Here is a 13,357-nt window from a genome sequence, read left to right on the forward strand (position 1 = left end):
GTGGAGAAAGAGGAAATAGAGAACATCTGATACCACATAAAAGCTGTGAATTGTGGAAAATTATAATTTTCTCCTGACATCTTTATTTTCTTTAAATAAAATCAGCAGGACCAAGCACAATTCAAAGGAGGCATTCTCTGTGTCTTAGGAACAAACTAATGTATATCCAGCAACTACATAATCATTATGTAGGTGGAGAGCATAAGATTTTAATGATACAGAAAAACCCACAATGGTGGTAGTTAAATACTTTTCAAAATTTGGGGTTGGGGTGGTAGATGAATTCTGATGTGAATGAATATTTTATATAGTATAACTAAGTAGCCTGTTTTGTATGTTTAAGATTGGGGGAGATAAAGTTTCATAAAAAATTGAGATTAAATGCAGGAGAACACTAAGGAAATCAGACAGCAGGAAGGAGGATGACGTTGAACCAATATCCCAGAGGAATGTTACCAATTTAGCCTGATATCAGTTGTAAGTTATTGGGGAAGCCTCCCCACTGATAAGTCTTAATAGGTAGCTTGATTATATTTTGTTTTTGTAGAGCATGAGACTTGCCAGAGTAGCTTTCAGAATAACATTATTGTGGAAATGGACAGTACAGGCAAAATGAATAATGGAAAGTAAAGCACCAAGAAGGAAATTACTTATCCCAGATGGAAACAAACCTGTGAGTTCATGTGGTCCACTCAAGTAAGGTTATTAATCTGTGTCCTAGAATGGAGATGGTCCCAACTACAAGAGCCTGCAGCAAGAACTTTAAGGATTACATTCCCTTTTCTTTGGAACTCTGTGGCTGGGGAATGCATTTATAAGGGATAAAGTACTCCAAGTAACTTTCAAGTACCCAAGTACTCCAGAGACCTTGCTTTCAATAAAAGTTTTAGTTTGGTTACTTTACAAAGTCATCTGACGTACAAAAAAAAATGTTAAACAAGACTGACATAATTCTCATTTGAAAAAAAAAGTCTGTTTTGTCTTATGTTATTCCTACTAACATCTTCTGGATTTTTTTCAATTGAGGCTGGAGGCCTACAAAAGTTTTAAGAAAAGTACTCTTAAAAATCAAGTGCACAGTGAATAAATCTAGAAACTCCTAAAGCCTGAGTTCACTGACAGTTTGGGAACCACCCCACACAGGAGGAACTGGAAGAAGAAATCTCCCTGGCTGGCATTTGATAGCCACGGAGTGGGTTATGAGTGTAGGACTGGGAAGGCAAATGGTCATTTCAGAGCTATTTTCCAATGAAGTATTTGTTCTTATTATAGAGATGGCAAACATGGTTGCAGATAGCAAATACAAACCACCCATGCTTCAACTTCTCCGTATCACAGAAGCATTTCTGACTTTATTCTGATTATGAAAGTCTCCTTATGAGTCTTCAGCAAAGAATGAATTAATGGATTAAGACCTGGTTAAATGACAGACCTCAAAAATATTTACCAAGGGAAATCATGATTCAACAGCTGTGTTTGCAGAGGTATTCTGTAAGAGGCCTGATAGCATGAGATACTCTCAATAATCTAAAAAAAAATACTTAAAAGAAAAATCATTGCTGATTTACAGATGGGGCTTGTCAGTGCTAGGAGGACCAGTATAAATACCAATTAAGTCAGAGGAAAGTCTAAGCCAAGAGTGGTTGGGAAACATAAAGAGCAAATAATAGGCTTCAAGCCAGTTAGTAAAGCACAGCTCGTGCAACTTTGGGAAGAAAGTTGGATATTCAAATACAGAATAGGCTAAAAAGATTTCTTGGAAGTTTTGTTTGGGAGAAATCTGCAGAGGTGTATGGGTATGCTTATATATGTGTGTGTGTATGTGACAACCCTAACTCCGTTTATTTATGGTCTTGTACGCATGGCTGCATTGCATGGTAGAAGGAAAAAGTTGTTCTCTATGCAAACTTATTGTGACCATGCAAACCTGTGTTTGCTTCTCCAATTGTATTTACCAGAAACACGTAGGAAATGCGTAAGGCATTTCTGAAGGAGAAAGAATAAATTTCAAGCTGGACACCTGAAAAGGGAAAGGTTACAAGAGCTATAATTGATAGTTTTGGGACTTTCCTGAGTTGTTTAATTGGCTTAATATGGTGCAAAAATAGCAAGCCTGGTCACATTCCTTCTTTTCCCCAGGCATCTTTGCACCTTTAGCACGGGTTGGTTTGAGAGCAACTAGCAAGCCTGACTTTGCAGTTAACACCCCAATTTTTTTGCAGTTAAGACCCCTAACCCAAATCTTCCAGTGCTCACCGACTGTTTACTGTGAAGCTGGATTTGACTTGAAGTGGGTTGAGACAGGAGTCAGGTTCTCGACTTGGAAATGATCTGTTTTGACGGTTAAGATGTGATTAAGGCAGAAGTGTTTGGACTGAACCTGGGGGTGAGCTGGATGATGCTGAGTTAACACTGGTTGAGGAGCCAGTCCACAAGGGATTAGTGTTACTTGAGACCAATCAAACTTAAATTGTAAGATTCTGGACATGAGAAACACTTCAGCTGATTTTGTGAAAGACAAGTTAGATAAGAACATTTCTTAAATTGTATTTTCATATGTTTTTGTCAGGTGGATGTGAGCACCGGCTTTCTCTCTTAGCTTGGTGGAAACTTCTCTTTCCTGAGCAGAGCTAAAGTTTTATGGCAGGCACTTCCAATATGCTTGTGTGGGGAAGAGCAGAGCCCAAGGCTGCACTTCTGCTATCAGTGTAGTTTGACATAAGTCTATGCTGCTGAGATAGAAAAGGGACCTGTCCTTGTCACTAGCCTTGATTTTTATTTTTTATTTTTCCCTGAAATAACTCTTAGCTTCTCTGACTTGAATGCCAACACTAGCCGAAGTGAAAGAGGACGAGGAGGCAAGGGTGAAAGTCACTTGGATCAAAGCTATTGTGAGGGCTCCAATGTAAGACCGGGTGTGACACAAAACCAGCCCTGTGCTCTGAAACAGTGCTGCATTAGCAGTGCAAATTAAGAAATGAGTTAAGGGAAAAAGTGTGAGAGACCAGATGGAAAGGAACAAAGTCGGCTAAGTGCATGCTGTGCAAATTCATCTGCTCATGTCCTCCTGTGCACTCACTCCCCCCATCCTTCTCCATGGGCCCCATCTCCCTACTCTGCCATTCCTCTGTCCCTTGTGTCGTGCTGGCTGTGAGCTGCTGCTCCTGTGTTCAAGGGTGAGAGCTGGTCACTGCACTCAGTGCTCAGCCAGCCCCAGCAGAGCTGCAGATGCCTCATCTTCCACCTGCTATAGCTCTTGCGTGTGAACCCTTTTGGGCCCTTTCTCTTAGGGGGAGCTTCCAGGGAGCTTCTGCAGAGCTGCTTTGCTCTCCGCCTTCACATTCCCCTTGTAAGGTCTACATATTTTGTAGATAGTGATAAAGTTTGTGGTAGGAGACGTGTGCCTAACAGCCTGCACTGTCCTGTGCTGCTCGTGACTTTCATCTAGATGCATGCTACGTCTCTGCTGCCCCAACAAAATAACCCTTGCACAGTGCCTGAATGGTTCACAGGCTGAGACTTGCACCTTTGATCAAGCATTTATAATTTGCACAAATAGAAGTCAATTGCTCTTAGCTCAGTTTGTTTTCTCCTTTTTTTTTCCTGATCCTCCTGAGAGCCTCCTTCCTGCTTGTGCATGGTAGTTAGTGCTAGATCCTCCTCAGGGAAGAGAGTGAAGAAGAAAATCAACCTGTTTTTATAAAAGAATGAGTTGGCTGGCTTCTCACTCTCTCAGCTTCTCAGCTAGAGCTCAAATCGTAACTGGCCTCTGAGCTTTGCATGCTGCCTGGAAAAGGTGACTCAGCAGCTGAGGATATCAAAACCACTTCTGCACCTCAGTTCACAGCATTTTCACGCTGTGCTCAAAGGGCTCCCCAGGCAGCGGAGTGACAAACTGCCGTTACGGCCGTTGTGGTTTCTGTACATCAACCAGCGGTGAAGCTGCAACTGGCCTGGGGGTGTCAGCACCCTCTGCTCTCTGGCAGAAGGGGAAGGCTCCTCCAAAATTGAGGGATAGGGAGAAATGCGAGCCTCTGCAGCCCGGTTAATGGATGAAGAGGTCCATGGTGTACATGGCAAAGCCCAGAGAGCAGGCACATGGTGGAAGCGAGGTCAGAGCTCCTGTATGGAGCATGGGTTGGAAGTGGGAGCAAATGAGAAAGTGGGATTTGTTCCTTGGTTGGAAACCTTCCCTTCTTCTTATCTACTATTTGCCCAAATGATACTGGGCAGCTCTTGCCATGGAGGACATCTGATCTTGGCCAAGATCAGCCCTTAACTGCTGGCTCTAGCAGCTGTGTAGGGATCACATTGCAGAGATGCAATTTTGCCTTGAGCTGAATGTGCCCAGTAGGTTGATATCCAGCTGTTTAGTCTTGCTTTCCTGAAATAGTATAGGAAACTTACTGGTTGTTAGTTTTGTCTGAGACTGCAGTAAACAAGAAACCAGCCAAAGCTGAAAAAAACTTTAATCTAGTAAAGCAAGTGATCAAGTTCTCATTTGCAGAGTTGGAAATACTGGAAGTAGTGGAAGTCATAAGACAAAAAAAAAAAAAATTCAGCAGTGTTGTTTAAGACTTCTGTCATTAGAGAGAAGGCCTTATTTTGAAATGAAATAACAGTTTAAAGAAGAGCAAAGCATGTGGTTTAACATGGGGAATTGGGTTAAGCTGTCTGCCCTGCCCATTGAGTAGGGCACTCAATCCCCTGCTCCTTTCCCACGCTGCTCTGTGATGCTGTTAGCACACGTGTGGTTCTGTCTGCCTCACCAGAGAACATGGCCTGTCTGAAGGTTACTGTGGTAGAAAATTTTAAAAGAGTCTGTACTTGTACACGTGGAAGATATAACACTGGCAGAAGACAGGCGGGATAGTCCCTTTTTGTGGCAGAGCGCGTGGGTGAGTTAAGACAATTGTGAAACTAAGCCTTTGTACTTCATCATAAAAATAGTTTGTCTTTTTTACAGCAGAACCTGGCCCCATGCTATGAAGTCCTTGTTAAAGGCAGTAATTTTACAGTTGCTTTTTAGGTTACAAAGTGTGTCTCTGCTTCAGAGACTAGTAATTTCTCTCCCAGTTTAAGGACCTTTTTGTGTTGTGGCCACTTAGGGGCTGTGAGATTGCAAACTGGATCTCATCAGCCTTGCTGGGAATAGATACCTTCTGTAAATAGTGATGTTGGAGAGCCTTTCTACCCATTTACCTCTCAGGAAACTGCAACCAAGAATGTACATGGTAATATGCTGCAAACTGCATCGCAGGAACGTTTGTTGTGGGTGTAGCAGCTAGTCTTTAGGTTTACTGGCATTTCATAGAGATTACATATAACACAGCAGGACTGCTGTTAGGTAGTCCATAACTCCTTTATGAAGTAGTAAATAACTTTCACTCTCCTGGTTTCTCCTTCCTCCATCTCTGAAGCCAGACTGTGGGGAGGAGACCAGAGGAATGCATTCTTTCCAGCTATGGGGCTCTGCTGCCTCTGTTTCTTTTCATCATGTTTCTTCTAACCTAAATGACATCTTTCCTTTTCCCACACTTTTAAAGTTCCAGCAGAGCTACATAGATCTTGTAGCATGAGTCATGTGTTGTGTACTTTACTAGGCCAATAATCCCCAAGTTGCTATTAGTGTGGTAGAAAACAAGAGAGAACACACCAAAACAGTGGAAGACAAGTTCAAGAGTAGGTGTAGACGGAGTGTGTGCTGCTCCTGCCTTATACCCTGGGAACTCTGCCTGGGTGGGAAGGAGTGTGCTGTGAGAATTTCCCTGGCAAGTGGATGGAGGTGGTTGGAGGACAGAGCATCAGGGTGGCTTTCTGCTGCTCTCCTGTGCTTTTTCCCCATCTGGACAAATGGGGCAAATAGTGCTGTGATACATGGAAAGCACTGAGACAAAATCAAATATTATGGCTTGGTATTAGGGAAAGGCTGATGTACAGCAAACAGAAAAGCCGAATATGATGGTTGGCTCCAGCATTATCTGTTTGGTGTTAGCTCCCCTCATGTTCTGAGCTGGCAGGACTGCTCGATGACTGCTGGAGTCATCTGTGAAAGCCACAGAGTCAAGGTGAGCCTGGGAGCAGTGGAAAGCAATGAGACAGCCCTGGCCTTGTGCGGCGTCCGTCTGCTGAGAGAAGGCTGTGACATGAGCATGGGAAAATGTCTGCGCACAAAGGCCTCCTTGTGTGTCCTGCGGTCCTGCCATGGGATAACTGCAGCTATCCTGGCTGGCCAGGAACTTTCTAGGAGAAGCTGATGTTTGTGCCAGCCCTGCCGTGTTAGCCTAGTGACAGAACACTACCAGCTCAGGGCTGCATCTGTGGCAGTGGTCTCACCCCGCACCACGCCTCAGGCTGCTTGTGCCCTGGTGCTGCCCTGGGTGCTCTGTGCTGGAGTACAGAGCTGTGTGCAGCAGCACGGCCTGGACCCACCACCTGAAAGTCTGCCTCCTTTGCTGTTGTGCTGTTACTGGGGTCACCTGTAACCTAGCCAAGACAAGCAGACCTTTTTGCTACCACAGTGGAGGTCTGGGAAGCACAGATCCAGGCATGCCATGCAGGTGAAGAAGCAGGATATTAACTGTTCTGAATGAAGCACAAACAAAAGTGTATATAACAGGGCTGGATGAAGCAACAGAGCAAGGACTCAAAGCATGGTCTGTGCTGATAACTGAGGATGTGACTGAGTGCAGTAAAGCTGGATAAACATTGACAGAGGTGGTGCTTGTGACAAGCCCTGCATCCTGCACCCTGATAAGGGATGGCTCGTCAGAAGGAGCCATGCATGCTGATAAAGCCCCCATGCAGATGACTCCTTGAGACAAAAGCTGTGTTCCTATAACAAGATGATAGTGAGGTTGCAGCACATCCCCTACGCACCACCTCCTGTTCCAGCAGGAAGGCAGGCTGTAGGCATAAAGAAACCCAAAAGGAGGAAACAGGAGCCTAGCTGGGGCAACCAGCTGTCGCGAGGTACTCAGGAGCTGAAGTAGGCAAGGTTTCAAGGCATACTATTAAGTCCTAAAGATGACAAAATACCTGCACAAAGGGGTGTAGGTGCTACTGAAAAGGAACCCAAAGGATGCAGTGAGGACACTTAGCACCCCCGGTCCCACGTCACGCAGGATCCTGCCAGACCTGGACACGTGAGTACTGTGGGAACGAGTGTGGAGGAGGGAGTGAGTGCAGCTGAAACGATTTTGCAAAACATGCATAATCTTTCTGTTCCGTAAGATCTCGCGCTGTTGTTATGTTATCATAGCCGTACCATAGCTATGCTAAAAATTATTCCTTTCTTAAATGAGAAAAAGATGTGAAACCTTAGATTGTTTATAACTGGTTTATAATGTCACTTTGGGTAAATACAGCAGAGTTTAAAAAGTTTGCTTTGACATGATTAGCGGTACAAAAAAGGAATCTCAACAACATTGAGTTTTGACCTCAAAAAAAAAAAAAAAAAAAACTATTGAAAATCATTTGGCAAAAATATTGGACAAAACAGGAGGGCAAGGAAAGATGTTAGATCCTTTCGGTAATAGAGCAAAACTGAAACTTCTCACCAGCTTTTTGCCTTCACCATTTCCACATGAACCAAGTTGTTTTCCAGGGTGTCTGTACGAAGGGTGAGCAGGTCATGGCCCGGGAGGAGACCCACTGCTGGGAGTTATCTGAACGGGCGGTGTGGGGAGCCCAGCCAAACAGTTCCCAAATGTTGTCAAAGCTAGGACTCCACATCTGCTCTGAGCAGCCCCACAGACATCCCTGTGCAGAGCTGCTGTACAACTCCCATTTCTCCTTCAGCCTGTTACCCTGTAGTTCCACATTTCACATCTCCTGAAGTAAGCCCACGTCTCTTTGGAACCAAACCCTGTTTCTCATTAATGTTGTCTTTCTGAGTATCTGAAGTTTGAATTGTTTTTCTCGTGTTTGTCTTTTCCATGTTGTATTATTTCTTGTGTAGGATGGTTTCCGTAGATACGATGGATATTATTTATCTGTCCTCCCTGGCTGTGCAGTTCCTTCCAGTGAAATTTACCATTTTTATTTGAGGCCTTTGTTTCTGCATCCATATCAGTGATGGCTTTAATGCTGTCATACCATATCCTGTCATCTTGATGTGTTGCCTTCTGCTCTTAAATACCATTCAGTCCACACAATAGAACTCTTATCCCAGCCACTTTAATTTTTAAAGATGATATATTGCATATCTATTTTAGGGAATTTATACTTCTAATTGCTGGAAACTTCAGCTCAGCTTTTCTCTGCTACGGGTAACTCTTAAACATAACAGTGTATTGTTATTCTTTGTTCTCCTTCCCACTTGAGAAATGTTATCAAAGGAAAAAGTCTGGTAAAATGTTCAGGACTATCTGAAAGCTCAAATAGCACTGGATAGTATTGTTTGAGACAGCTCTCACATGAATTTTCCCTCTCTGTCTTGTTTCTACTTTGTTCCAGAGGAAAGTGTATGTCCTGGACTGCAGAGGTAGAAGTAGATGTGAGTCACTGTTTGGTATTTAGTGGTGAGAAAGTTGACCACTATCAGTCTTCCCAACTAGTAGCAGAAGCCAAGAAAAATCTGTTCACAGCATAAGTTAGAGCTTTCTTCTTCAGGGCACTTCTATCCTTATCTGGCTATTAACTGCGCAAGCAGGGCTGTTCTGCTGATTCAGCATCACAAGGAGCAGTGCCAGGGCAGCTCCAGGCCACACTTAAGGAATTACAAAGGAGACCATTAGAGTCACAAGTTTTCTCCTTAGATGATTTATAAACGGATTTGTTTTCTTTCTTGCTCCTTTGTCCCAGAGCTGTTAATAAATAGCCTTTTAAACCTCCTGCAGGAGATGCAAGGAAAAACCCCCTGCTCAGGCCTCTTTTGTGCACACTGGAGACAAGTGCTGCAGCTCTAGGGGACCTCCAGTCCCGGAGGGAGAGCCCTGCTCAGATGGGCTGGGGCAGGGAAGGAGCAGACCTCTGGCTGTTTTTGTGGGGGCCCAGCTGTGCTGGCTATTCCTGCTACACAGAGGCTCTTAACGGAGCCAGCTGGTGGCTTTTTTTTCCATACTGGAACTCCATCCCCTTTGCTGCTGTGTCAAGCTCTTCAGCTGAATAACCTCTGCTTTGTTGGCTTTTGATGGTGAAGACTATTGATGTCTCCATCCTGGTAGGCACCTCTGGTCAAAGAGGCCAGAGCATGGAGTAGAGAACTGGAGGCAAATGTTACTGAAGAGCTCGAGGGCTTTCCTTCTTGCACCTCCTTCCTGCTCTTGCTTCTCTAGGGCGGGGGGGATGTGGTGAGAAGTTGTAGCTGCACCTTCGGTTTGTGGGCCAGCCCTGGTATGGTCTGTGCCGAGGTCACCCAGAGCAGATCATCGTGGTTTAACGCCTCTGTAGCAGCCCCTGGCATGCTGCATGCAGACAGGGCAGCTGGGGCACCTCTCACAAGAGCCCCCTGTCCTTGTCGTTGCTGTGTACCCACACACCCACACTGCCTTATCCAGAGCATTTTGGATTTGTATGTTGAACTGTTTGAGGCAAGGATGTTGTAAAAAAAAAAAAAATAATAAAATAAAAAAATAAGGAATGAAGTGAGGAAGACATGTGATTCGTACTGTGGTTTGATTATAAATGAGTTTCTTTTCCTAAGCCTGAATCTCCCAGGGATTCACAGTATCTCCCTGTAATAAGTAATCTGAACTTTGGAGGCTGATGAGTTCCTGTCCCAGACCGTTCACCCAGCAAAACTTACTTGCTGTTTTGTTCTGCAAGGCCCTAGCATTTGCAAAGTGCAAGGCTTCCAACCACGAAAATTTAGATTCGTATTTAACTTGTACTGTTTTCTCAATCTGCTTTTTATTACCTTTGCAACCTCAAAGGAGTAGTTCTTCCTCTTCCACTCAGACGTTTTGCTGAGGCCCGTGCCCCACTACAGGCTTTGGTCCCTTGTTCTTCCCATTGGTTGTCCTTGAAAATACCACAGGGTAATTTGTTTCCTGCTATTTGAAATGGAAATAGTAGCAGCATGAGGAACAGAGTGTGATATTCATGCCAAATATCATGAGCTGAATTCTCCCCATGGTTTGTGGGAATCCTAGTTATTAAAGCTGACCTCTGAGAAATCAGTATATTTTTCCACAAAGCCTAGACAGTGGGGGCATTCCTCAGTGGGAGACAAACTATCCCAGCTGTTCCCAGTGTTGTGCTCTGCAATGAGGAAAGGAGATAGCAGTGCTGACAGCTGGAGGTAAGTGGGAGAAGCTGGAATTATTTAAGTAGCGATCAATCACTTTCATGTATGCAGTCTTAGCCTTTACTTATTGAAGGGATGCAGTGAGGCTTCTGCCCTGCCTTGATAGCAAGGCACCTTACGCTTTATCTGCTAGAACTAGTTGCAAGGGAAAGGCCACTACAGTTTTTGGGTACTATGCAAGTTAGGGCAGGAAAAACTCGCTCATAAAGTGAGTTTTTATGATAAAGTGGCCTTGGCAGCAGCTCTTCTCTCTCCTGGGGCACTGTTCATGCTTCTACAGTCTCCAATGGTTTTTGGTCCCGAATGGGAAGTGAAACTTCAGGAGGAAAGCTGGTTGCTTTGCTGTGCAGAACCGCTTGGGAAGCTCTGGTTTTCCACGTGCCTGTTTACATGTGGTACTCTGGGTAGCCGTGTTTTTGTTGTGGAAGCTGGGGAAGTAAGCCCCTGAAAAGCGGTAGTGGTGTTTGATGTGCAGGGCAATCCCAGGAATCTGTGATTCAGAGGAAAAACGTCCCTGAGATGTGGTGAGTGTCTTGCAGCCTCAGCGCCTTTGAGGCAGTAGCAGCTGCCAGTGGAGAGGGCAAACAGGGAAACTGGTGGCTTTTAGGAGGGCATATTTTGACACTGGGGAATGCACAGAGCAGCACGCTGTGGGTGGCAAGGGATTTGGATGTGTTTTCTCTGTGGTCGTTTCCCTGCCAGAGCCGCCTGTTGGGAGGTAGCAGTATCTACCGTGCTCAACACTTTGTTTTTCAGGAAATTTCTGAACTTTCTGGCCCAATGTGGTTATTTGGGGGGTGGAAATGGTTCTCCTCAACGCTGTTTCCGTTATTTTGTTGTGGTAATTTCTGCATCCTCCTGATGAAGGGAGGCTGATGGGCCTGAGAAAGGGTGGGCTGCTCTGCATCGGCGTTGTGACTTGCATGTCACTGATCTTCCTATTAAAGTCTCCCCATTAAAGCAATGGCCCTGCTGTCTTTACCAGCAGCAACAACAGGTAAATGGTCACAAGCAATAGATCTGCGGGGCTGAGCTAGGAACCAACAATCAATGCCAAGCGGGTGAAGGTTAGTGCCTGTTATCAGCCAGGATGCCAGAGAGGGGCAATGACTGCCTCTATAGTTAGCTTCATGAAAAGCTGGTGTGATGGCAGATGTCTGTCAATAACAGGGTAATTCCTCAAAACCAGGGGTGATAATCTTGTAATTTGCAATGCATTGCTTCCAGTGCAAAGGAAATGTATGCAGGCCCTGTCTTGATAGAGAAAGAAATAGTGCTTTGAGAGTTAAGAATTATTATGCAAGTAATACACATCTATTCTGTATTAACAAATAATGCCTAGTAGCTCTTTAAAGAAGTGGTTTCCCAAATTTAAAATATTTGAGCTGAATCAGCTGAGGATTTAAAATAATCCAATAGGAATGCAAGTCAGAAGCAGCCTATTAACTTACTCTGTTCCTCAAAAGCCTTAATCTAACAGTTGAAAGTTATGCTAATTTAAACAAAAAATCCTTTAGAAATATGCATGTTTAGAGAGGAAATAAAAAAAAAAAAAAAAAGGGAAGCTGACTGCAATTAATGCAAATTCAAACTTAGAAGATTTAGAAGATGGTCTAAAGAAGCATAAGGAAAAAATTATAGCCAGAGAGTTGAGAACAGCAAAGAATTGAAAGATGTTGAGCACAAAAGGAAGCCTAATGGGAACACTCGCCCATGGCAAGTCAGCATATTGGAACTATCAATAATAAAAAAAATGTGTCAGTGCTTCATGCTGCTTTTTACCCTGAAAGAAAAATGAATATCTTCACGTCATGTGATAACCAAATACATTCAAACAATAACTTGGGTGATAAGTTTTGGAGGGCAGGGTAAAAAAGCCATCTTGAATTCACTAGGTATTTTCTGACGAAACTTCAAGCTTTGTGGTTAATAATAAATTTTCTTCAGTTAAATTATAGCTTTGATGGGCTGGTAACACAAATTAATGCCAGAAGTCTGGTAGGAGACGGATGTTACTGCTAACAGTTATTTCTTCTGATTTGAAAGCCTCTTTGATGTGTGAATCCTAAAGAAAAGAGCATAAGCAGGGTCCAGATTTAGAAGCCTAGTAAACATCGCATAAATGTGAAAATTAATTGTCAGAAGGTCACTGTGTCAGCCCTATCCTACCACTTGTTGGGTGTATTTGAGAATATTGAGCATCTCTGTCTGACTGCTGGGACATAAGCCAGCCGGATATCTTCCCATAGAGGGACGATTTAATGAGCGGGGGGTGCGGGAGCTGTGATGTGGCTGGGGAGGCGAGCAGGGCTGGGAAGCCACATGCACCAGATGTGGGAAGGTCTCCGGCCAGGGATGGAAGGGGTTTGTTGGCTCCCGTCCATAGTGCCCTGATGTGGCTCCCCTGGCTCACAGCCACACCACGGTTCCAGAGCACGCGGGGGACGTGGGAGTGCCCCCGGCACTGAGCCCCCCTGTGCCCCTTCCGGATGCATGGGCACAGAGAGAAGGGCCCTGTGTGCTGCCTGATCCTTTGTTTCCCTCTCATGCTGCCACTGCTCAGCTCTTGCAGCCTCCAGCACTCCCCAGCTCTCCAGGATTGCAGTGTGCTGCTTTATTTATTTATTTATTTTTTTCCTGGAAAACAGGGCTACTCCAAGGCATCCTGTGCAGTTTTCCAGCGTCATGCCCCAGTCGGGACTTGAAAAACAGCAGGAGGATGAGGTGCTCCCATCCAGAGCAGTGCTGTACGTGTGGGGGGTGTAGGTGTAGGTCTGGATATTACCTAGAGCTTTACTGGGGGGAGGAGGTGAGACTTATTCGAGCAGATGCAGCTATATCCCATGAGGGTAGCATACCCACTGCCTTGGCCCTTCCTAATGGCATGACTTTTGAATGCATCACCCTGCTTTTGTTAATCCTCGAGGAAACAGATCTGGGAGAGAAGTCCAGGATCCACTCCTGCCTCAAGGCAGGATCAGCTACGACAACACTGAAAGATGACCCAGCAACCTCATTAGCTACCTTCCCTATGACTTATTCATCCTCACCTTCAGAATTATCTTCCTGATGTTTAGTTTAAGCTTTGCTAAAATCCTTTTTCTTCTG

The 13,357-nt window shown here is 44.6% G+C and overlaps 1 protein-coding gene across 9 annotated transcripts in view; it reads left to right on the plus strand.

Annotated features, from left to right (window-relative positions):
* The window catches only part of ENTPD1 (ectonucleoside triphosphate diphosphohydrolase 1), a 68,091-nt gene that overhangs the window by 38,361 nt on the left and 16,373 nt on the right, over positions 1 to 13,357 (plus strand). Inside the window, exon 1 of one of the 9 annotated variants that reach the window (XM_072039675.1) lies at positions 6,750 to 7,145. The exons of 7 other annotated variants lie outside the window; for them this stretch is intronic. The gene's annotated coding sequence lies outside the window, so the exon portion shown is untranslated. Of the gene's footprint in view, positions 1 to 6,749; positions 7,146 to 10,221; positions 10,244 to 13,357 lie in introns of those variants that run through there. One more of the 9 variants, XM_072039676.1, reaches the window with a different exon arrangement.

Source organism: Anas platyrhynchos, chromosome 6, assembly GCF_047663525.1.
Source record: "Anas platyrhynchos isolate ZD024472 breed Pekin duck chromosome 6, IASCAAS_PekinDuck_T2T, whole genome shotgun sequence".
In the NCBI taxonomy this organism is placed as follows: domain Eukaryota; kingdom Metazoa; phylum Chordata; class Aves; order Anseriformes; family Anatidae; genus Anas; species Anas platyrhynchos.